This window comes from Schistocerca gregaria, chromosome 2, assembly GCF_023897955.1.
Source record: "Schistocerca gregaria isolate iqSchGreg1 chromosome 2, iqSchGreg1.2, whole genome shotgun sequence".
Taxonomy (NCBI): Eukaryota; Metazoa; Arthropoda; class Insecta; order Orthoptera; family Acrididae; genus Schistocerca; species Schistocerca gregaria.
This window is the reverse complement of record NC_064921.1, coordinates 260,709,651-260,719,458: the sequence shown is the minus strand read 5'-3', so window position 1 is coordinate 260,719,458 and position 9,808 is coordinate 260,709,651.

Sequence of the window (9,808 nt, the reverse complement as noted above, 5' to 3'; positions counted from 1 at the left end):
TCAGTACCCTACAAAAAGCTGAAATATCTATGACTCATGTACAGAAGTCAACCTGCAGTGCAGGCAACATATGTTTCTAATCTCAATAGGCAGTTCTGCCACCTATTTGTGAAGGCGGCTGCATGAAAACTGCTAAAATGAGACATCCCTGTCCATACTGAGGTCACTCAACAGCTATCTATGTCGATGGATTTATGTTATTAGTACATTAGTCTCTGTGTGTGCCACTGGGAGACAGTTCTTTGTTTTTGATGGTTTGATTAGCAAATGTGTTCTCAAATGGTTTACCACTAAGCTATACTCCACCATTATCATACAATAAATAAAGACAAATGCTTCCCAGTGATAAATGGGATATTTTTTATTTGCTAGATGGCAGCTCACAAATAAATATCAGGGAGGAAATAAAAGAAAATACCAATTCTGCAATCAGAACCACAGTGGTGATTTCTGAGATGGAAATAGCTAAATACAGTAGGAATACCATCACAGAGTAGACATAAACTGTTGAATATGTTCCTTCAGTCCAGCATAGTATAAAAACATTTTGATAAAGCAAATATTTGAAAGTATAGACAGCAAGAGCACCACTAATAGCACATGGTAAGGAAATAATTCATAGTATCTTTGTTGGTAAAAATCTTGCATTTTGTAGCACCTTGTATCAGAACTAAAGATGTTCCTTAATATCATCCAAAAAGTGAGCAAGAATTACAAGCACTTCTATTGAATTATAAATGCTACAACTACAGCCATGACATTTCCTGGCTAGTATCAGTGTTTTTGGCATCAGTTGTTTACTGCTCTACTCAGGTAGGTAGCAGAAGTTCCCTGTCACTTGGCACATAGTGACATAGCGATCAGTGGAAAAAAGTGGCAGTTCTGAGTGGTCAGTAAAGACTAAATTCGTGCAATGTATGACTGACTACAAACATATTCCAAAACACCGCAAGATCACTGTAAGGATACTAGATCAGTCAAGATAAATACCTAAAGAGAGAAACCATACAAGAAGTGATACCCAAACATTGTATCAAATCATAAAGTCCAAATGCTTCAAGAGATAACAGACAAGTAGTTGTATGTGACCACATGCATATATTTAAGTGTAGAACTCTGCCAGAGGCTGCATCCATTGTACTCACTGCTTGTGCCATCTATGGAGTTGCAAGGTACTGTTATTAGATGCTAATCACAGTATTAAAGTCCCGTTATCAGTACTGCAGTTTGGCAGGGATTCTTTGTCAAATATAAGAAGTCAGAGCTGTACAGTGCTGAAGCAGAAACACTGCGCAAGTCACTTTGAATGCTGCTTATGACAGCTCTGTACCAGACCTTGGCACACACAACCTTATCATGATTGCCTGTAGATATAACATGGAACTGAATATCATCATGCAGTCAGTTTATTCTGAATGAGAAGAAGAAAAAACTATCGCAGAAAATTGTGGGTACCCACACAGAAAGTAATATTTATATGAGCTCAAAATCTTGAAAATGGTGTGGCCAGCATGGTTATAGGCAGTATTCCAGCTAACCATATGAGAGATGATTTTGAATAATGTTTTGCTTGTGATTTGTCCCCACTGAAATTCTTAGAAGAGTCACAAAGTGACCCCTGAAGACAATCAACACAGAATATGTTTACATCCTTATTAACACATATGACATTGGCATGATGCTTGTGCTACTCCTTTAGCTGATCATCCTTCTTGTTAAGGTTGAAAATTGTGTTCTGTTTTTTAATCCATTGGATGAAACGTTTGGTAAATAGGGGCTTCATTGCTTTCTTGAAAAAATAATAAACAGCCAATCAGTTGCAAAACTGAAGGTTTATTCAGATCCCTTTGCTGTGGTTTCAATGCAAATAAAACGTATTCTTCAGAAGAAAATAGTGACAAGTGGGTTACATGTTGTGGCAGGGATACATTAAAATATAGCTGAAAGGTCAAATATAAAATTACATCTCCATAACAATTTAAATCCTCACAATATGCCTGTTGTCATTTGGCCTTTCCCCACTAACGTACAGCTAGTGCACTACATTTCGTATTTCCTCACCAGTGTACAGATACACCAAGTGACAACAACCAAGTTGTGCACGTTTCAACTATTATGGAGGTGAAATTTTATACCTGAATGATGGCTTTCAGCTATATTTAATGTACCTCCATGACAACACGTAACCCTGTTGTCACTGTTTCCTGTTGGAGAAGAAATTTTTATAAACATTGAAACCCTGGTATTCAATCTGTATATTGAGCAAGCAGTAAAGTAAACAAAAGAAAAATTTGAAGTAGGAATTATAATCCAAGAAATAAAAACATTGAAGTTCGCCGATGGCATTGTAATTATGTCAGAGACAGCAAAGGACTTGGAAGAGCTGTTGAACAGAATGTACAGTGTCTTGAAAGGAGGGTATTAGATGAACATCAACAAAAGCAAAACGAGGATAATGGATTGTAGTCAAATTAAATAGGGTGATGCTGAGGGAATTAGATTAGGAAATGACAGACTTAAAGTAGTAAAGGAGTTTTGCCATTTGGGGAGCAAAATAACTCATGATGGTCGAAGTAGAGAGGATATAAAATGTAGACTGGCAATGGCAAGCAAAGTGTTTCTGAAGAAGAGAAATTTGTTAACATCGAGTATAGATTTAAGTGTCAGGAAGTCGTTTCTGAAAGTATTTGCATGGAGTGTAGCCATGTACGGAAGTGAAACATGGATGATAAATAGTTTAGATAAGAAGAAAATAGAAGCTTTCGAAATGTGGTGCTACAGAAGAATGCTGAAGATTAGGTCGGTAGATCACATAACTAATGAGGAGGTGTTGAATAGAATTGGGAAGAAGAGAAGTTTCTGGCACAACTTGACTAGAAGAAGGGATCAGTTGGTAGGACATATTCTGAGGCATCAAGGCATCACCAATTTAGTATTGGAGGGCAGCATGGAGGGTTAAAATCGTAGAGGGAGACCAAGAGATGAATACACTGAAAAGATTCAGAAGGATGAAGGTTGCAGTAGGTACTGGGAGATGAAGAAGCTTGCACAGGATAGAGTAGCATGGAGACCTGCATCAAACCAGTCTCTGAACTGAAGACCACAACAAAAACATTTAAATTTCATGGAAGAACACTTTTTTTTTTTTTTCATCTGTCACATTTCTGTTGGTCTGACAGCAAGTCACCAGTTCATATTGAATAGACCAGATCATCATCAGCAAAGTCACTCTGCAAATCGAATCATGCCTGAAGGTCACCAACGACCGAGGGCTCCAGGAGCTGCAGCTGCTGCAAAACAGAGATCTCTTCTGTTCCAAGTCACTGCCTAGAGTAGAGACTAAATAGCTCAGTCTTCTTTACCTTTTCACATCCCTTGTCCTCTAAGATGTGTCTGGGGCTGCCTAGTGCCTACCCTTGCCCCTGGCAATCCTCACCAAGTGGTTCTCGTGAGAAAATTAACAGATATGGTTTCTTGTTTATGAATATGAGTGTGTTATTTAGAAGCCCACACCACTTTTAATTCTTCGATACAGCCCTACCCACCGAGTAGATGTGCAGGTCTTTCCACCTATTTATTAGCTATATGTTACTTGTAATTACATTGACAGCCAACTGCCAGTTCTTGCACCAAGCTTCAGTCCCCTGCAGGTCTTCTTACATCTCACTACTGTTTTCTGACATTGTAACTTTCCTATGTACAACAGCATCATCCACAAACTGCTATGTCAACAAGTGCAGCAGGTGTCAACAGCAACCCTGCACAACAGATGTCATGGTGACGGTATTCCAGTCCACGCAAGGTGGAATTTCAAAGCATCTAGCTTTCTAGCAGATCAACAGAGGGCGCCACCAGTGGCTGGGTCAGCAGCAGCACCAAGGCGTGTGCACAGCCCAAGCTATTTCCTACTTCCACAGATACTAAATCCGAAACAATCAAACAGAAGTATCACACTGTGAGACAACTGTTTAGGCCTGCACTGTGATGGCAGCTAGCAGTTCCAGTGCAGCCAACAGCATTCGGGAGACATTGCCTAGATGATATGCTACCACGATCAACTCTCCTAATCTTCACCATCACTGTGAAGTAGGACTGGCCAAACAGGGCACCACCAAGTGGAGAGGAAGTGGTGTTCTGTTCTGCTAAACCTCCTATACTCTGGAAGTGTCGGACTTAGTGCCAATATTACAAAACACATTCCCACAGACTTTAGAGGGATTATTTTTGGAACTCAGATTATTTGAGCATTCATGCAGCCAAGAAAGCTTTTCTTTTTGTTCTTCAGAAGTTAGTTATTGTGTTCATCTGAAATCTGTGTTGCAAAGAAAACTGATTAATCAGTATTCCTGGTGAATGTTTCATGATTCGTGTGATATAACCAAAAGAAGGCACATATCATGAACAGCCTCAAAGAGCTTCTGTTCATGATATACATGAATGAGCTGGTGGATAAGAGTCCCAGTCCTTTGGGTACTCCTGATATTACTTTTAGATCTGATAATAGTGTCACTTTATGAACAATAAATTGAGTTTCACCTTCTTGTAAGCAAATATATTGAGTTTTTTCTCCTTATAAGCCGTGAATCTAGTCCCAAAGTTGGTTCAATATTCCTTAAGCTTATATTATTTTCTTCACGTAAGTGGCAGTAGTGCCCTAGGACAAACAAGTCAGGGTGAAGTATCATAGACCGATCACATGCATATCACTGCTAGCAATAGAAACACAAGTTTCCGACAGACCCTGATAGCGGTTGCATGGGGACCTGGTGGATCCAATGATGCACGCCCACTGAACCATGCCTTCAGCAGCTCTGACTATGAGCACCCTCTGCCACCGCAATATAGGAGGGCCAGCGACACCTACACAGCCCATCCTCAGTTGCAGTTTTTGGCAATCTTCAGTCTTAATCAGCCTTTGGCATTTTATTTGTGCTTTAGTACCAGGAGCCTCAAACTGCATGATGCTCTAGTTTTCTTCTTGTAATAGCTGAACTCTATAGCTGTTTGTTCTTGTGTAAAATTCTTCACAATGTTTGGAGAAAGCTATAAGTAAAGTAAAACTTCTGTTTATTGTATTTATGTGCTCACTAATGATTTCTGCTCCTGTCCAGCTTCCCTATGATGACAGCTTCAGCACCATTCTGCTACCCACCTCCCCTTAATGTTGTGTACGGAGTAGTACACAATGCAGATGGCTTGGAATGATTCTCTTAAAGACATATACAGACAAGATCTTTTCTCTTCCTCAGAAATTTGTATGCCGTTTCCCAATGAGCATTCTTCTTCCTGTTTTCTGTGGTTGTTACTCACCAATAAGAGAGGAAAGAACAGATGATTCAGTTACTAACATATCTACTTCCACTCTACTGTCATCTTTATATGTCAAAGTAATATGGTCATACTTATGACACAATGTTGGACATAGGGAATAAAACATTTTAGTCAATGTTCCACATCCTGGAGGACCTCCTCACTATGGATCAATAGGAATGAAAGTAAATGTAACCTAATTTAAAGGAAGCCTGCTCTAAGGTACTGCAGTAACACTGGTGTGTTGAAAGTTAATGCAAAGGTGGCAATCTTTTTCAACAAGTTCATACCCACTGTTTCAGGGCACACCACTCCACATTTACTAAAATTCAGTGTTAAGTGTACTGACTCTTTAGTTGAAAATTCTTGAATTGTATTTTACAGTTTGGGGGCACACAGACAGTTTCATTTTTGGTTTCAATTTCCTAGTAAGTCATCGTCAGATAATTTGAATCCATTACATAATTACTGATCAACAAGTTACAATGTAACAAATTCAGACCATCTGGTGACGACTTATTAAGAGATCAAGACTGGTAATGAAACTATTTTTGGGACCCAAGGCTGTAAAACTCAATATAAGACTTTTGTTACAACAAGGTCACTGTGTACCATTTAGACAGTATGACTAGTTTTTGTAACTTTCACTGGGTACGCACCAGACTTTTTACTCACCATTATATTTTTTCCTTGTTGAGCTGTTGCAGTGCCAACAAGGGCACCATTTTTGACTCACTCAGCAGATTTTGGTAGACTGGACAAACCCTAAAAAACTTTGCTAATATATAAATAAGAGATATTTTCGAAGTACCACCTTTCAACTTTTATAACTATGCTCACATGCTGTATTGAGGAATGTATTGTTACCATTCCAAATGAACCCTGATTCAGAACTCTTTATCTTTTGAACATTCGTACCCGACAACTGTACATCTCTCACAGTGAATGTGTTTCTTATTTGGAAATTGAGGACCATTTTGTTCACACTATAACCAAGGTGTCTAATTTCATTCAAGCAGAAGCCAAACTGAACATCGTCCCTTATCAACTGTCACACACACAGCCACCCATCCATCCAATTAGTGGATAGCCTATCTTGAGTGTGCAAACTTTTGTTGCTATCCTGTGTGAGATGTCCACACTAGACTCAAACTGCCAGTCGTCTACCACAAAACAAAAAGATTTCACCATCCAGGCTAACTCATAACTGTAGGCTCCAAATCCTTGAGTGTGTAAATATACTTCTCTGTTATCGGCAAACACCTAATACCCAGTTTCCACTCCCACCTTTTTCTACAACACTAACCACTTATTTGACGCTTTGAAATTAATAACTCCCCAACTAACAACCTTTTTGTTACTATTGACACCAATATTTAAAATGTACCAGACAGTTACAATTAAAGTGCAGCTACTCACAGAGATCAAGCATGGGCTGTAACTATCAAAACTTGGTGGCATGCTAATGTGTTAATGTTGTACCAATTTACACTTGAAAACAAAGTAGTTCCAACTGTGTCCAATAATGTACATCTGGCATTGTACATTGTTTGTATGATGGTATGACATCCACACTGTCATTTGACAAGCCAAAATGTGATTCAACAGTATGGCTACAAAGAAGAGAGACTATGCACTGTTAGTAAAACTGTTTTATGTGAGCTGCAGCAATTACACTAACAAATTGTGAGAGTATTGCCAGCAGAAAGGTCTGAGGAGAGGCCTAGTGTCATTAAATTGTTTGAAGAAGATGACAGTGAAGTTCAAAAACATGCATGGGCTTGGTGTGACACATAGAAGAGGTGTCCTATACTGGTGGAACTTTTAACAAAGTGGTTGTTGCCATAACTGGCCATGCAGCAAGTACCCCGGTAGTGTTACTGCTTGTGCAGTGTCATGAGGATTGTCTGTCCCATGGTCCACAGTATGGAAAGTTTTGTGGTCCATCTTACACTGGTACCTGTACAAGATCCAAATGGTGCAGCAACTAAAACCTCATAATAAGCAGCGTTCTGGATTTACTCTTCGGTTTCTGGTATGGATCGAAGTTGATGACATGTGACCAGGAAATATTCTATGGAGTGATGAGGTATATTTTACACTGCAGAATGCAGTGAATGCACAGAACTGCTGAATTTGTGAGACTGTTAAACCACTTGTTGTGCGCAAAGTGGCATTCCGCCTGCTGTACATGACTGTGTGATGTACATTCACAAGCAACTTTATTCTCAGTCGATTTTTCTTTCAAGATAATACACCCAGATGGCCTGTTAGGTGTAATGTTACGTCTGCATGTTATCAGGACTGTTGTGTCTAGGAATCCTGCATACTCGGTTTGCTATACAAACAATCAAACAACTCATATTAATGAATTTTATTACAACAAGACAAGTAAAATTCTTAACTTTGATCTGAGAATTCTTGTAGTCCTTTATACATGATCACCGACAAGTGCAATTTCACATATTTGTCACAAGCAAAGGGCGACATACGAAATAATCAGTCTTCTTCATAATAGACGAGCACAAGTAACACTTCTGGTCCTAGCGACCACTTCCAACAGAAGTCTGTCAACTGAATTGCAGTAACTGCTGATCTCTAATTGTGCTACATAGAGATTACTAATGAAGAGACTACACTGCATTGGCGAAGCTGCTATCAAAGTGCTGCCACCAGTTGGGTGCAGTGCTTATGTCTTCTTCACCTAGGGGCCACTGCTGTCGCATTGTTGTCCTGGAGGGAGGTTGGTCAGCATGCGATTGGCTGACCTCTTCTCACAGCCTTCTCTTCTCTGTCATCCCCAACTGGCATGCCAGCACTGACTTTAGGCTGGGAACAGAGACATTCTTGCATAGCATTTGATTCCTGCTTTGGAGGATTGCAACTATGTGGAAACCACATTTTCATGCAAGATAGGGCAAAGCCTCATGTCGCACACACAGTGAAAAATCTGCATAATGGAACATTCCATGAATGTGTTAGCTCCAGAGATTTTCAAGATGCAAGATTACCTGATCTGAATCCATGTGACTTTTAGCTCTAGGGGTATCTAAAAGAACAGATTTATCACAGACATGTTCAGTCTCTACCTAATCTGTAGCTCTGTATATAGGAACATGCTCACATTCCACCAGTACTGCTGTGAGCCACTGTTGATCACATTGTTTTATGGATGCAGCATCACGTAAACGTCTCCAGTGTTCATACTGAACAAACTGTGTAAACAGTGGTTAATAATAAAATCAACATTATAACTTTGTCACTTGTTTGACCTTTTCTGTCCACATCATATTCCTAATACATTGCATATGGAAACATTTATATATGTCTTTTTTGCATTCAGAGCGTCGAATTTGCACCTGGTAGCCAAAGTTTGAACTAATTTTTTACAGTGTAAATTGGTTCCACATTAACACATTGGCATATCTACCAAGTGTCACGGCCATATAACAATTGCAGCCCACACTGGACCTCCATCGGTAGCTGCACTTTAATTATAGCTGCTGGGTACATGGCACATCCAAAGCAAAACATGTGTTTTCCTAGCACTTTTCACACTAGAAACTGAAGCAAACATCTCCTTACTGCCCTCATTAATTTCATTTTGAGCAACTATTATTTCACTTTAGAGAATCTAACATACAAACAGATCTCAATACCGTGATACAACCCTGGACATTTATCAGTTTTTACGCCAATGAGTGATTTCTTTAGCTTGTGACCTGAAATGAGACAAACTGTTCATCAAATTCTTCTCATATACTCTATCATTCACTTCAAAGTCTCAACTAGCAAAACTTACATTATCAAACAATGAAAATTCCAAGTAAGAATATAAACAATGTATGAAAAGACAGATTGCTGCCTACCATAAAGAAGACACATCAAGTTCCAGACAGGTATAATTAAAAGACACTCGCGCAATCAGGAGGGAGTTGGGGAAGGGTAAGGGATAGTAGTGTATGGGTGGAGTGTGCAAGTACTGGACTGCCAGCAGGTGCAGCAGACAGCTGACAACCAGGATGAAAAGCCACAGCCAAACTGTGGCTAAGAGTAAAGTAGATCACCCTATGGCACAACACACAGTTGAACATAACACACTTCACTACAATGGCTGCTTCACTACCTGAGCCATCTGGATCCTTCTCTCCACCACTATCTTTCCTGAACTGCTTAGATGGGTGTTATTCTCACAGCACATCCTCGGGCCTCAATCTAGGGTATACTGTCCCCACACCCTCCACCCAACAGTTTCCACTCCCTCTGTCCTATCATCTCCTCCCCATCCTCATCTCCCACCTGTTAATTTGCAGCCCCCTGCCAGGGCATCTTTCCATCTTTCCCTGCTCCTCACCATTTTTCCTTTTTTGTCCCCCCCCCCCCCCCCCCCCATGCACTGCCCACCAGACAGCACTCGTCTCTCTTCCCACTCATACACTACTACCCCTTCTCCAACCCCTTCAGATTTCTGCTTGCATCCCATGTGATTATTCCAGCC